This window comes from Schistocerca americana, chromosome 7, assembly GCF_021461395.2.
Source record: "Schistocerca americana isolate TAMUIC-IGC-003095 chromosome 7, iqSchAmer2.1, whole genome shotgun sequence".
Classification (NCBI taxonomy): Eukaryota; Metazoa; Arthropoda; class Insecta; order Orthoptera; family Acrididae; genus Schistocerca; species Schistocerca americana.
Window position 1 is genome coordinate 129,149,079 of NC_060125.1, and position 16,538 is coordinate 129,165,616.

Sequence of the window (16,538 nt, forward strand, 5' to 3'; positions counted from 1 at the left end):
AGTTTTGTCATGACTGGCTCTCCCAAGGCTGTCAGTAGTTGTCTACTCCCGGGGCCTAGTTTCGACTTAGGTCTTTCAGTGCTCTATCAAACTCTTCACACAGTATCGTATCTCCCATTTCATCTTCATCTACATCCTCTTCCATTTCCATAACATTGTCCTAAATTACATCACCCTTGTATTGACCCTCTATATAATCCTTCCACCTTCCTGCTTTCCTGTCTTTGCTTGGACCTGGGTTTCCATCTGAGCTTTTGATATTTATACAAGTGTTTCTCTTTTCTCCAAAGGTCTCTTTAATTTTCCTGTAGGCAGTATCTATCTTACCCCTAGTGAGATAAGCCTCTACATCCTTACATTTGTCCTCTAGCCATCCCTGCTTAGCCATTTTGCACTTCCTGTCAATCTCATTTTTAGATGTTTGTATTCCTTTTTGCCTGATTCATTTACTGCATTTTTATATTTTCTCCTTTCATCAATTAAATTCAATATTTCTTCTTCTCTGCCCAAACTCTTTGTCTTTAAATATGTCTGCTTGTGTCTGTATATGTGTGGATGGATATGTGTGTGTGTGTGTGAGTGTATACCCGTCCTTTTTTCCCCCTAAGGTAAGTCTTTCCACTCCCGGGATTGGAATGACTCCTTACCCTCTCCCTTAAAACCCACTTCCTTTCGTCTTTCCCTCTCCTTTCCTCTTTCCTGATGAGGCAACAGTTTGTTGCGAAAGCTTGAATTTTGTGTGTATGTATGTGTCTGTTTGTGTTTCTATCGACCTGCCAGTGCTTTCGTATGGTAAGTCACATCATCTTTGTTTTTAAATATATTTTTCCCGAGTGGAATGTTTCCCTCTTTTATATCAATATTTCTTCTGTTACTCAAGGATTTCTACTAGCCCATGTCTTTTTACCTACTTGATCCTCTGCTGCCTTCACTACTTCATCCCTCAAAGCTACCCATTCTTCTTCTACTGTATTTCTTTGCCCCATTCCTGTCAATTGTTCCCTTATGCTCTTCCTGAAACTCTGTACAACCTCTGATTTAGTTAGTTTATCCAGGTTCCATCTCCTTAAATTCCCACCTTTTTGCAGTTTCTCCAGTTTTAATCTACAGTTCATAACCAATAGATTGTGGTCAGAGTCCACATCTGCCCCTGGAAAAGTCTTACAATTTAAAACCTGGTCCCTAATCTCTGTCTTACCATTATATAAATCTATCTGATAGCTTCTAGTATCTCCAGGCTTCTTTCATGTATACAACCTTCTTTCATGATTCTTGAACCAAGTGCTAGCTATGATTAAGATATACTCTGTGCAAAATTCTACCAGGTGACTTCCTCTTTCATTTCTTAGCCCAAATTCATATTCACCTACTACGTTTCCTTCTCTTTCTTTTCCTACTAACGAATTCCAGTCACCCATGACTATTAAATTTTCATCTCCCTTCATTATCTGAATAATTTATTTTATCTCATCATACATTTCATCAATTTCTTTGTCATCTGCAGAGCTAGTTGACATATAAACTTGTACTACTGTAGTAGGCGTGCGCTTCATGTCTATCTTGGCTACAATAATGCGTTCACTATGCTGTTTGTAGTAGCTTACCCACACTCCTGTTTTTTTATTCATTATTAAACCTACTCCTGCATTACCCCTATTTGATTGTGTATTTATAACCCTGTTTTCACCTGACCAAAAGTCTTGTTCCTCCTGCCACTGAACTTTGCTAATTCCCACTATATCTAACTTTAACCTACCCATTCCATTTTAAATTTTCTAACCTACCTGTCCTCTTGAGTAGTCCCCACCCGGAGATCTGAATGGGGGACTAGTTTACCTTCATAATATTTTACCCAAGAGAACACCACCATCATTTAACCACACAGTAAAGTTACATGCCCTCAGGAAAAATTATGGCTGTAGTTTCCCCTTGCTTTCAGTCATTCGCAGAACCAGCACAGCAAGGCCGTTTTGGCTAGTGTTACAAGGCCAGATCAGTCAACCATTCAGACTGTTGCCCCTGCAACTATTGAAGAGGCTGCTGCCCCTCTTCAGGAACCACACATTCGTCTGGCCTCTCTCGTCTGGTTGCACCTACGGTACGGCTATCTGTATTGCTGAGGCACACAAGCCTTCCCACCAATGGCAAGGTCCAAGGTTCATGCTATGGGCCATATTATTATTTTAATGTGCTAATATTGGAGGGTCATATGTTTGTAGTTGTCTGACTATATATTTTGTAGTAATCTCTTGAGTTGGTTTTCTCACTATTTGTTTCCATCATTAGAGGTGTATCTTTTTGATATTTGCATTTTACCTTTCTTATCATTTTTGTGGTTATCTTCCTTTGTTCTATGAGTTCCAAGTATGATTCTTCTGTTTTATGACTCTACCGTAAACAGGCTTGGTGTCTAACTACCACTATTTTATCACACTCATCATTCCACCATTGGTGTTTTTCCCTTGGATTTATTGGAGCTACCTGTTCATCCATTTGTTTCAACTGGAGAACTAATCCCTGTAAATCATCTGTCATTTTTGTATTCTTTGTTCTTCATACTCCTACTAACTTATCAGTTTATCAGGATTGTAGGTTATCTTCTTTTTAGAGGGGGATTTTTTCTTTGTCAATCGGATGAATTGAATTTTTATTTTTATCTTGTATTCATCTGATCCAGTACCTGCCTCTCTCAGAACATTCACATTGTAGATTTCCCTGTGGTAATTTGTATCTGTGCAGACATCATGCAGTTGCCATTCTCCTCCAGTCCAATCTGGGCTATACTCCTCCATTGCATTCTGGATGTTTCCAAGTTTTGAGTTAATTTGGTCTTCTCTAGAAGTACACTGAGTTTGAGATCATGTTATGGTTTTTGCAGAATTCCACCAGTCTAGTGCACTCCTGTTTGATGTTCTTTGTGCTGGCCATTTCCCTATTACATCTCTTTTCTCTTTCTAACTGGATATTGAAATCTCTAATTAAAATTTTGATGTAATTTTCATTTGTTTGTTGCAGTCTAAACTCCCAAAATTCATCCACAACTTCTCTGTGTTCTTTCTTATAACTAGTATTTTTATCATTCATTGGGGAATGCATATTTATTATTGTGTATATTGTATTTGCAGCTTTTATAGTTAGTGTAGCTAGCCTGGAGATTGTGATTTAAATTTTATAACACATTCAGTTATTTTGAGAATGGCCACAAATCCTGTCCTGAATTGTTGACACTGCTTTATTACCCTTTGTCCTCCTATTCCTCTTTATTAAACATCATTTAATTTTTTGTTACAATATACTTACAAACCTTCTGTTGTGTTCTGAAGCTCTGAACCACTGTTTTGCAGTTCTTGTAAAATATCACAAGTATTAGAGAATATCTGCTTTAAACCAGTTAACTCTTGATTAGGATTGCCCCACTCTTTTCCAGTTTTACAGACTAGAATTTATTTCATTCCATTTCTGATTCACTCTGTTTATTTTATTCAACTACACATTTAGGCCATCCAGTCTTTTAATATTATTTTCTGTTTCCCTGCATAATTTGGGCTTAGAATTTTTTTTAAAAAAAGCACATCTACAGTTGCTGTGTTAAGTGGTGTGACAAGTCTGCTACATAGCCACCCACTGTATTTACCCATATATACAAATATTTAGTGAAGAAGCCTCCAGAATGGAAAAAAAGAAAAATATATTGTAGATGACAGATTTATGACTAGGACTGAGGTTATATTGTTACTGTCACTCATTTATTCATTCATGTTCCTTAATACACTGACTGCCACAAGGCCGCCAGTGGACACAGCACAGGTTCACGCCTGATGCCATATGCTCACCAGTTGCCACTCATTCTAATCATTTAGTACGGTGTATCTTTTGATGGTGTGTAGAATTGCAAAAAACAAAGTTCACAACATAGAACAAGACTGTAAGTCTTACTGCACATGAAACTTCCTGGCAGATTAAAACTGTGTGCCCGGCCGAGACTCGAACTCAAACTCCGCTGCCGAGTGAAAATCTCATTCTGCTTACTGCACATGTCTGTAGAACACACCCATTTTTTTTATTTTTACCTTAGCTGTATTGTCCCAGAAGATTGTGCCACAATACAGAACTGCATAATACTGTAATAACTATCTGCCAGTCAAAGCAATGACCAATATTTTGAAGAGCAAAGAAGGCAGAACTGAGCTTTTTCATTAACTTACCCACTTGCTGGTGCTATCTCGTCTTATTACCTATCTGGATACCTAAGAATTCCCCATTGAGCTTCATCCATTGTGTGCCCATTAATGTCGACTTCTAGTACCTGTAAGATTTTTTTATTTTTATGAAACTGCATCATACGAGTCTTTTTAAGAGTAAGGATTGCACTGTTTGCTGGGAACCAGTTTTAAATCTGTTTCACTATTCTATTGGCTCTGTCTAGTATGCATGTGCTGAGGCCCTTTATGAGTACACACATGTTCTTCACAGTTTGCAAGAATTATCCAGTGCTCCTGATAAATACACTCCTGGAAATTGAAATAAGAACACCGTGAATTCATTGTCCCAGGAAGGGGAAACTTTATTGACACATTCCTGGGGTCAGATACATCACATGATCACACTGACAGAACCACCAGCACATAGACACAGGCAACAGAGAATGGACAATGTCGGCACTCGTACAGTGTATATCCACCTTTCGCAGCAATGCAGGCTGCTATTCTCCCATGGAGACGATCGTAGAGATGCTGGATGTAGTCCTGTGGAACGGCTTGCCATGCCATTTCCACCTGGCGCCTCAGTTGGACCAGCGTTCGTGCTGGACGTGCAGACCGCGTGAGACGACGCTTCATCCAGTCCCAAACATGCTCAATGGGGGACAGATCCGGAGATCTTGCTGGCCAGGGTAGTTGACTTATACCTTCTAGAGCACGTTGGGTGGCACGGGATACATGCGGACGTGCATTGTCCTGTTGGAACAGCATGTTCCCTTGCCAGTCTAGGAATGGTAGAACGATGGGTTCGATGACGGTTTGGATGTACCGTGCACTATTCAGTGTCCCCTCGACGATCACCAGTGGTGTACGGCCAGTGTAGGAGATCGCTCCCCACACCATGATGCCGGGTGTTGGCCCTGTGTGCCTCGGTTGTATGCAGTCCTGATTGTGGCGCTCACCTGCACGGCGCCAAACACGCATACTACCATCATTGGCACCAAGGCAGAAGCGACTCTCATCGCTGAAGACGACACGTCTCCATTCGTCCCTCCATTCACGCCTGTCGCGACACCACTGGAGGCGGGCTGCACGATGTTGGGGCGTGAGCGGAAGACGGCCTAACGGTGTGCGGGACCGTAGCTCAGCTTCATGGAGACGGTTGCGAATGGTCCTCGCCGATACCCCAGGAGCAACAGTGTCCCTAATTTGCTGGGAAGTGGCGGTGCAGTCCCCTACGGCACTGCGTAGGATCCTACGGTCTTGGCGTGCATCCGTGCGTCGCTGCGGTCCTGTCCCAGGTCGACGGGCACGTGCACCTTCCGCCGACCACTGGCGACAACATCGATGTACTGTGGAGACCTCACGCCCCACGTGTTGAGCAATTCGGCGGTACGTCCACCCGGCCTCCCGCATGCCCACTATACGCCCTCGCTCAAAGTCCGACAACCGCACATACGGTTCACGTCCACGCTGTCGCGGCATGCTACCGGTGTTAAGGACTGCGATGGAGCTCCGTATGCCACGGCAAACTGGCTGACACTGACGGCGGCGGTGCACAAATGCTGCGCAGCTAGCGCCATTCGACGGCCAACACCGCGGTTCCTGGTGTGTCCGCTGTGCCGTGCGTGTGATCATTGCTTGTACAGCCCTCTCGCAGTGTCCGGAGCAAGTATGGTGGGTCTGACACACCGGTGTCAATGTGTTCTTTTTTCCATTTCCAGGAGTGTATATAGCAGTACCCACCAGTACCTTGGACACAAAAGAATCAGAACTGCAGATTTTGAGATGTGATATGACAGAACTTCATTTTTTTTACTAGTACAAATGTTGTATTCACACTTTTAAAATCTTCAGAAAAGCATTAAAACAATGTTTTAAGAAGTCTAATACATGAGGTCTGTCCAAAAAGTTCCAGAACATTTGTTATTTCCTATTAATGGTGTGTTTGAGCGAACTGCGGTTGACATCCCTGCACATGCCTGTGTTTAATGTGTAACTACCAGAAGTTTCACTGTTTTATGTCTGTTAGTTATAGTTCAGTGCTGCATTGAGTAGAACATTGTGTCACACACTCTGCGAATTTCAAGAACTCAAGAATATCTTTACAGAGACACACCAAATGATGCAGAAGCCTATGATGATGAGTGCTTAAGCCATACTCAATGCTATGAATGGTTCACACTGTTTAAAAATCACCAGACAGAAGTTAAAGATGACCCTTGTTCAGAACATCCTTCAACATCTACTGATACGCTCATGTCAGGAATCTCAATGAAGCTGTGGGTGCCAATCGAAGACTGACTGTCTGAGAGATTGCAGAAGAATATAACATTTCACTTGGATATGTAATGAAATCCTGACATAGCACCTTGGAATGCATCTTGTTGCTACTAAATTTGTCCCAGGGCTCATGAGTCAAGACCAGAAAGATCTTTGCCCCACAATCTGTGAAGAGCTTTTGGATCACATAAATGAGAACAACATGTTTCTTAAGAGAATCATAACTGGTGAAGAGATGTGGGTCTACAGTTATAATGTTGAGACAAAGATTCAGTCTTCACAATGGGTCGGGGAAGTTTCTCCAAAAACCAAAAAAGTTCATCAGGTCAGATCAAATGGCAAACCATGGTGATAGTTTTCTTTGACTCTGAATGATTATTTCATCATGGATTCATGCCACATGGACAAATGTTAATTGCTGGTACTATAAGGGCATGTTGTGACGCACGTCAGAGAATGTGAGAAGGAAATGGCCTGAAATGTGGCAAGACAATTAATGGCTCTTGCATCACGATAATGCACCCACACATTCATCCCTGTTGATGTGTGACTATTGCACAAGAAATGAAATCACTGTGCTGTCTCACTCTCTGTACTCTCCAGACCTGGCCCTAGCAGATATTTTTATTTCCAAAAATGAAAACCCCATTCAAATGTTGAAGATTTGCTACAATAATGAGATAAAAGAATATTCACAGTGTTTCACGCGATCCAGCAAGAGGCATACGGAGACTGATTCTGGAAGTGGAAACTTCATTGGGAGCAGTGTTTCAATTGTGGAGGAGAATATTTCGATGGAGACCATGCATAATAAGTAAAATGCAACCATAGAAAAATTTTGTGAACTAAGTTCCGGAATTTTTTAACAGACATCATATAGTGGGTCAAACACCAAACCTTGCAGGAAATATTTAATGTTTTCCTATTCCAATCTTAATTGGTTCCTGCAGTGTTGTAGTGTGTTAATGTGATATGTTATTTAATGCCTCCTCCAACTTTATTCATCTATATTCAGATCTTAATGGTCTGAAGTTATACAGCGTAAATAAAAACCATCATTTTCAGTCACTCCTGTTGCCACTGATACATAGCCTTGTTTGTCAGCAGCAGTATTATAGTAGGCTACATAGTGGGTCAATCACCAAACCTTGCAGGATATGGCAGTAACTGTGTAAGACTCCTTGGCTGTTGGATCCATAAATTTTTTGCTCTGGATTTTGACATTACCAGGAACCTTCTTCCTCAGATGATGTGGTCAGAGGAGAGTGCCCTGGTTGCGCTGCACTGGTACCTCTGCTGGGCTTATGCACTATGCAGCTTGAAGTATAGTGAGAGAAGCAGGGCATAATTCAAATATGTCTCTCATTTCTTACAGCGTACTTAAGATCTCATACAAATCTGCATCATAGACACGATACTTGTTTAGTGATTGGATTTGAGACCTTAGACCAATAAATCACAAAGTCCTACTAAGAGGCTAAACCATCATGGCATTAAAGTAACCACTTAGCAGGATAGACACGTCTTAATAAATTGGGTTGACATTCACAAAAGATATCACAACAAAAAATGGAAACATTAAATATGTGATCTGGTAAGGTTTGGTACTTGTCCCACTAATATTCTTGATCTATATAAATTATTTAACACAGACATCAGGGAACACTTAAAAATTGTGATGTCAGCTGCTGTTGATGATGCAAGTATACTGATAAAGGATCCAAGCATATCCATAATAGTCAAATCCAAGACAATATAAGAAGCTTACAACTGGTTCACAGGAAACAGGTAGCTTAGGGTGAAATTTCAGAAAATGACCAAAACAACATTTAGGAAAAAGATGAAGCAGTAGGCATACCATCACACATGCAAGTAGTTTTCTCTTGATAGTGTTAGAGCTTGTCATCACATCAGACTGGGTCAGTCAATATAATTATGGATGTGTCTGGCAAGATTGTTACACACAGCACAGAGTGTTACAACTGCTGGCATCAGGTCATGTGGGAAAAGAGGACACTGCCAGGGACTATCTCGACCTCACTTGTCTCAGCTCACTGACATGTACCACAAGCTCTCCGGTGGACTAGCAATATTTGGCTATTTTGTTGAGAATGATTTGGACTTTTTTTATTCCCTGCCATTGATATTTCGCTTGCACAGGGTCTATTTCCCTAATGCAGTGCTTTCTTCTTTTGACCACATGTTGTGCCTCAAGTGAGCAAATTGACAGGGTCTGCATGCAGCAAAGAAGTGGTTCATATTTGAGGTCCTACCAGTCAGATTGAGTTCCCCAGCACAATCGTTTCAGTTCTTCAGTAAATCTCCAGAGTACTTTATCAACCAAGGCACCCATTTCCAGAAGTCCATTTCCATTTAGTTCAAAAGTCTGGACCTACAATATTCTGTGAGTTATTTATACTTACTTGATATTCAACAAAATCTATCCTGTTGAGGAAGCAGACTTATAACAGGGTATACTTTTGAAGAAGCTTACACAAAGGAAAATCTGACTAAATCCATCAGACCAAACAACATTCATCATACATGACTCCACAGAGTATTGCACCAAAATCGATAAGCTGTGCTCAAAATACTTATAGCGCAATATGTATGGATTGGCAGTGCAAACTATTCTGAGGTCCGCCAGAGGCGGATTCGTTGATGCCTCGTTAAATACCAGAGCACTATGCTATGGTGGATAGTTCTGTTCAGTGCACTGAGTCATGCACAGTCTCCAGTTAACGCCGAGTCTAGAAGCTGCATTGTTCGTTCGTTGTCTCTGAGGCTTAGGCTCCATAGGCATCATAGGCCAGCTCAGGACTCTACATAGGCAACACTTAGAGGCACAGTAACAGGACTTCAATATTTTAGAGGACTTGTAATAATTTCAAATGTCTAAGTGTTGGACATTTCACATGAAGAAGTATTTAAGTTGATTTTTTCTTCATATTTAATAAATATCATTTTTATACTGATTGTTGGGAATCTTTCTGATTGAAGATAATCTATGCCATCCTCCTGCATTCCCATCAAAATGGCACAGTAGGCAATTTCTGTTTGATACATCATTTTCTCTACAGTGACCAGCAGATAGCAGAAAAAACAAAGTGTAGTGCTTGTTTGTAATAATTTACTGTGCATGAGGGCAAATTTCTGTTTCAGAAAGGCAGAAAGCACAACTTAATTTAACAGTATTTCCTATTTATCATATATAGAGCATTTTGAAATGAATGTATGGGTTCTAAGGCTTTGTAGCATTTATTACATTCAACTTACAATTATAGACAATACATCAAATGAAAGAGAAGCTCGAACAGTTATTCTTACAAGTTTTCAATGTGACCACCATTCATCTCACATAGAGTTGATATGGGAGCTCTTCCCAGACCTTCAACAGTGCTCCTGGTATAATTGGTGCAACAACGCTGTTTCTTAAGTCGGGTGGATCAACCAGTAGTGGACCACATATACACAACGTCATTTACGAATCCCCAAAGGTAAAAATCACATTGAGTCAGATCACGTGTGAAGGTAGAGATCATGCAAAACAAATTCTGTCATTCAGCCTCTTGCAGCCAATCCAGCATTAAGATGCAACATCATTTAATCAATCACATACTGTTATACCAGTGAGGTGGTGCATCATCCTGCTGCCAAATAAAGTTCTGTAGTTCAGCTTCTTTCAGTTAAGGAAAGCACCACAGTTTTAGCGTATCAAGACAAGACCTATTACTCACAGTTGCTTCACTGAAAAAGAAAGGCTCATAAATTTTCCGCAGGGATACGGCACAGAAAAATTCAGCGTAGGGTAGTCTCTTTTCAATTGTACTATCTTGTAGGGATTTGTTGATCCCCAGATGTGCACATTATGCCTGTTCACATTTCCATTTAGGTGAAATGTCAATTCATAACCGAAGACAATACAATCCAGAAAATCTTCATAGTCATGCAGCAACGTTTCGTTTGCAAAGTTGGCATGTAAATCGAACTCTGTAGGCTTTAGATGTTGTAACAACTGCAAATGATTGCCATAAGCTTCTCTTTAAAAGTCTCTACACAGATGTCACTGGAAATGCTAATTCACGACTAGCCATTCGAACTGATTTCTTGGGGCTGCGCGTGAAAGGGTCTCACTGGTTCAGCACATTCTTCTCTCACTCTTTTCATCACTCCATCGTCAGGCCACAAGTGGCCCATCGGGACCATCCGACCACTGTGTCATCCTCATCTGAGGATGTGGATAGGAGGGGTGTGTGGTCAGCACACCGCTCTCCTGGTCATTACGATGGTTTTCTTTGACCGAAGCCACTACTATTCGGTCACGTAGCTCCTCAATTGGCATCACGATGCTGAATGCATCCCGAAAAATGGCAACAGTGCGTGGCGGCTTGGATGGTCACCCATCCAAGTGCCGGCCATGCCCGACAGCGCTTAACTTCGGTGATCTGACGGGAACCAGTATATCCACTGCGGCAAGGATGTTGCCTTCCCTTTTCATACAGCTACACAAACAAAACTGTTTTGAGTTGCTGTTTCATTTGGTGTACTATTTATAATTGTAAGTTAAATGTAATAAATCTGAAAAAGCCTTATAACCCGTATATTCATTTTGAAACACTCTGTATATCTGTGGGTTTCATTATTTACAATTTTAACACCTAGCAATAATGTGAATTTATGTGAATTATTTCTGTCTGTCACAACAGGTGATGCAACTTATGGCTGCTCTTCGAACATTGGTGCTTTGACAAGAGGGACAAACCAATAAAATCGATGTGCCACCTTTTCATAGTTGACGAGAAGGTAGGAGATGGAAAAATCTACCTTCAACTACTACTGCACCACTTTATGGCCTACAATATCAAAGGTGAGGATCATCGATCATTTTTTCTAAGCTGAGTTAGTGAGAAGACCTTCAGTCTCCTTGCTAAACTTTTTCCTGATTCTGACCCAGGCAAGTGCACTTACGAGCACATTATTACATCTCTGACAGGTTACTATGACAGCAAAATTTGCCAGCCGCAGTGGCCGAGCAGTTCTAGGCGCTTCAGTCCGGAACCGCGCGACTGCTATGGTCGCAGGTTCGAATCCTGCCTCGGGCATGGATGTGTGTGATGTCCTTAGGTTAGTTAGGTTTAAGTAGTTCTAAGTTCTATGGGACTGATGACCTCAGATGTTAAGTCGCATAGTGCTCAGAGCCATTTGAACCATTTTTTAACAGTTAAATTCACGTCGTTGACACTCGGCTCAAATTCTTTCACTGTACCAAATGACCACAGCAAACCTACAAGGAATGGCTTCCTGAGCTACGTCATCTTTCTAGAAACTGCAGATTTGACTGTTCCTGTGGAAAATCTTTTGCTGAGATGATATGTTCCATGACACAATTACTCAGAATGTTCCTGGTGGAAGAATCACTTCTCAAATATCACAGACCAGAACACAACCCTCTCAGATGTTGTGCAAATTCTCAAATCTTCAGCAAACACTGACATGCCATTTACTGTAATCGTTGCTGTTGACAAAGTGCCACAGCAAACAGCTGCCAGTAATGCACCTTTGGGCCAGCATAGGCACAGTGTTCTTGTAAACAAGAGACGCACTCACATGAGCCAAAACAGTCATTACGTGCATCTGTCGAAAATAAATTAAAATTATGCCCACAGTGCTTTGTCTACCAAGAATGTCAACATTGTCCTCATAAGGACACTGTATGTTTTTTCTGTAACAAACCTGATCATGTACACAAGTCTGCTCTCATAAATTACATTCACAAAAGCCTTCAGCATGTAGACAGCAAGTAGAACACATGGATATAAATGTTATTAATGTCCCCAAAATGTCAAGTTGATGCAGATGTCATAAATCTGCACCTGCGTCTGCCACTGCTTATAAAGCAAAACCTGTCCAGAGCTGATCAAAAGTTACTAGAAGTTTGAATAAATTGTTCATCTCTCTGAAGACCAGACAGCACAATTTGCTATTTCAACTGGACACAGACGCACCTCTTACATTACCAAATCAAAATACTTACACATTGCTTGGAAGTCTTTCATTTCTCCCTTCAGATACATGTGTAACAGCTTATGATGGTGCTAAACTTGACATTTTAGGAACATGTCTCTTAAATTCTGCTTGTAAGAACACCACAAAATCAGTGTCATTTACTGTCCTTCATGCAGCTTTGAGTCAGAATGTTTTTGGTTTGGATGAAAACACAGGACAATGTGCCACACCTGACTTCTCATACACCTTTTACTGATTTTCATGCCTTACGTAATGAATTTCAAATTTTATTTGGCGGATCTCTGGGGTGTGCAAAAGATTATGCTGCAGGTATTATTCTTCACCCTGACGTACGTCCAAAGTTTTGTACGGCGCATCCTGTCCCCCATGCACTTTGTGACAAATCTGCAATAGAACTATGCCACTTTGCAAAGCATTGGCATTTGGCAGCCTATTACAGCAAGTCAGTGGTCATCACCTCTCATCGTAATAACCAGACCTACTGGAGACATCAAAATTTTTGTGGATTTGAAATCTACTGTAAACGCCCAGACCATAGTTGATACTTTTCCTCTCTCTCACCCTGAAGATCTCACTGATAAACTTCAATCTGGCACATTCTTCAAAACTGATCTAAAACAAGTACCACTGGATGAAGAAATCCAACAGTTCATGGTGATCAATACTCTCATTAGCTTCTTTCATTTCCAACTTTTACCGTTCGGCAGCTCTTCTGTTCTTGCATTATTTCAAAAGCACTTAGAAATTCTAACTATTGTGTAATGTTCCATTTTGTGCCACATATCTGTATGATATTTTAGTTTCAGGAAGATCAGCTGAGGATCCCTTGAATAACCTCAGAAATGTTTTAGCTTCAATGTAATCTTGACAAGTTTGTATTTTTTGTTCCTAAGATGGAATATTTGGATAAATCAGGCATTCACCCATCTCAAAAGCATTTGGACACTATCTGTTGGTTACCAGTTCCAAAGAATACATCTGAACAACAGACTATTTTGGGGAAGTCGCCTTGTTACATTAATTCATTCTCAATGCAGCTCAAATCGTTGCTCCGCCCCACTGCCTTTGCTGGAAGCATGTACCTTTTCAGTGGGCAATGTCCTTTCCAAAAACTTAAGTATGCACCTCTCAGTGACCCTTGCCTCATGCCTTTTGATCTGGTGAAGCCATTTAACCTTGCAATGGATGCTTCTAATGTCGGTGTAGTGGCAGTGCTGTTACACAAATTGGGCTGCTTGGAACAACCCATTATGTTCGCATCCAGGTTGCTTACTGAGACGCAACGTCATTACAGCCAGATAGAGGAGGTGGTACTGGTCGTCATTTTTGGCATCTCTGAACTTAAACAGTACCTCTATGGAAAATGGTTTACTTTAATCACTGACTGTAAGTCACTGACTTTTTTGTTTCATCCGTCCAAGAATATATCAGATCGAACAGCTCAGAAACTTCAACATTGGGCAATGATCCTTTCCGACTGTAATTATGATATTGCCTATAGCCCCACCACTAAGCATGTAAATGAAGAAACACTTTCATGTCTGCCAGAAAGTGAAGACCCAGTTTTTGATTCATCGGAATATTCTTGTTGTCAACCGGATCAGTGTGAAGTTGAAACATTGCAACCCTTCCCGATCGATGTGTGGATCATTGCTTCAGTCACCACATATGATCTGCAATTGAAACGGCTTTCTCAATTCATCAAACATAGATGCCCGACTAATGGATTGGAGTTCACAGATCCTATCATTGGTTGTTACTTTCCACAACGGCAGGCACTGTCAATACAACAAGGTGTTATTCTGATTCACTCACCAAACAGACATACTCGAGTCCTAGTTTCTCGCAAGTGTCAAGCTTCTGTTTTACACCAACTCCATATGGGACACTGGGGGTCTTGTCAAGACTACACAGCTTGCTCGTCGATATTGTACTTGGTTTGCACTTGTCCTACTGTTCAATGGGAACATATTCATATTGACTTTTGTGGACCATTCTGGAATATGAGATGGCTAACTATAGTGGACACATACAGAAGATTTCCATTCTGCGCCCTACATCATCAACGAGCACTATTTGTGCATTTAAAACTATTTTCTGTTCATAGGGATTACCAAAAGTGATTGTTTCTGACAATCGACCTCAATTTGTTGCAGCAGAATTTCATAAGTTTTGTTCCCTCGATAAAATTAATCATTTGACTACACTGCCTTTTTCACCACAAAGCAATGGGGAAGCTGAACACTTCGTAAGAATGTTTTAAGATGCAGATGACAAAGCTCCGCCAAGAACATTCCAGAGAGAATTCTCTTCTCTTGTTCCTCAGTTCTTATCACTCTCTGCCTTCTGATGGCAAGTCTCCAGCAGAGCCTCTACATGGACATCCTCATGGTACTATTTTGAGCTCACTGCATCCTTGAACTATGTCATCTCCTCAGCAGTTTCTTACAAAGTTCACAGTGTCTGACAAGGTATAATCCTGCATATAAATCAGCGACACGCCTGGGAACCGGGCACTGTGGTCACCACTCATGGTCAGGCACATTATGATGTCTCGTTGGCTTTTGGTCATATCTGTCATTGGCAGAAGAACCAACTCTCCCTGCACCTGCTGCTTTTGTACAACGTCACAGTTGTCGGAGATAGCGGTCATATGTGCATGAGGCGTGCTTGTTTGTGCCAGTGTGTGTGTGTTGTCTTTGCTGAAGAAAGCTCCGGCCAAAATCTTCAACTCAGTGTACCATCTTTACAGTGAGGAGCAATTTACCCTTTTCCTAATATTGTCATTATTCCAACCTGGACTTTCCACTGCTTGAAACAAGAAAAGGAGCACCGTGTATCACACCATCACAAACTTTTTAAGCATAAGCAGAATATGATTACACAAGTAAAATCAGTTAGTGCAGTATACCAAAACATTTTCGAATAGCTGCATATGTGGATCTTCATTTGTTTCAAATCCATAGGGGGGCCATTTAGGATAGGCTCCGGAAAACGCATTAAGTGAATCAGTGGACAAACAAATTTGAGAGCAAACAGTACCTGCCCCAATAATATAAAATTACTTGTTTTACCTGCTGGCATGGTCAGGTCCGACATGACTAAAGAACGTTATTTACATACCATTTTCTACTAATTCTATGATTAATATACCAGTTAAAGGCTATGCAACATAATGCGGTGAGCAACCTTCATGGTTGGCATTGTTTCTATCACTTTACTATGGGGGGCATTCAATAAGTTATGCCACATACTTTTTTCTCCCCCAATTTCACGTGAAGTGGAGTTAAATGTGGGAGATCTTGGAATATTCCTGCTTTAGCCCCTACAGTTTCACAAAGTTCCAATAGGAGTGGGCACTATACATGGCATTCAAAAGGTGTCTGTAACGGAATTGTGTTCCAAGAAGAGAGCTGTCAGCGAGTTTCTTTTGGCAAAGAACACGAGCATCAAAGATATTCATGGCACTTGCAGAATGTCTGCAGAGAATAGCAGTTAACACAAGCACGATGAGTCACTGGGCAAGGCATCCGTCACCATCGCAACAAGGTCACACAAATCCGTCCAATCTTCCATCTCCCAATCAGTTGCACACAGCTGTGACTCCTGCAATAATGGAATGTGTGGAAACTCCCATTCAATAGATCACAATCAAACACCTAACTGCTCAACTGGATGTCTCGGTAGTGCTGACACTCTATCCAACAGTTGGGGTACTCAAAGATGTGCACCTGCTGCATTCCTCGCCACCTAACAGAAGAGCTTAAACAGCAACCACGTACCAATTATGTGGAATTGCTTGAGCATTGAGTCTGATTATGACAATTTTTTGCCAATCATCATCATAGGCAATGAAACATTGGTTTATCACTTCAAACCAGAAACAAAACAGCAGATGTTTGATGACCTCCTCCATGGTTCAACGGTCAACTCTGACGTGTATTATGTTACCCTCAGGAAATTGAAGAAACTACTTCAGGACATTCATCACCACAAAAATCCAAATAAGCTTCTCCTTCTTCATGACAA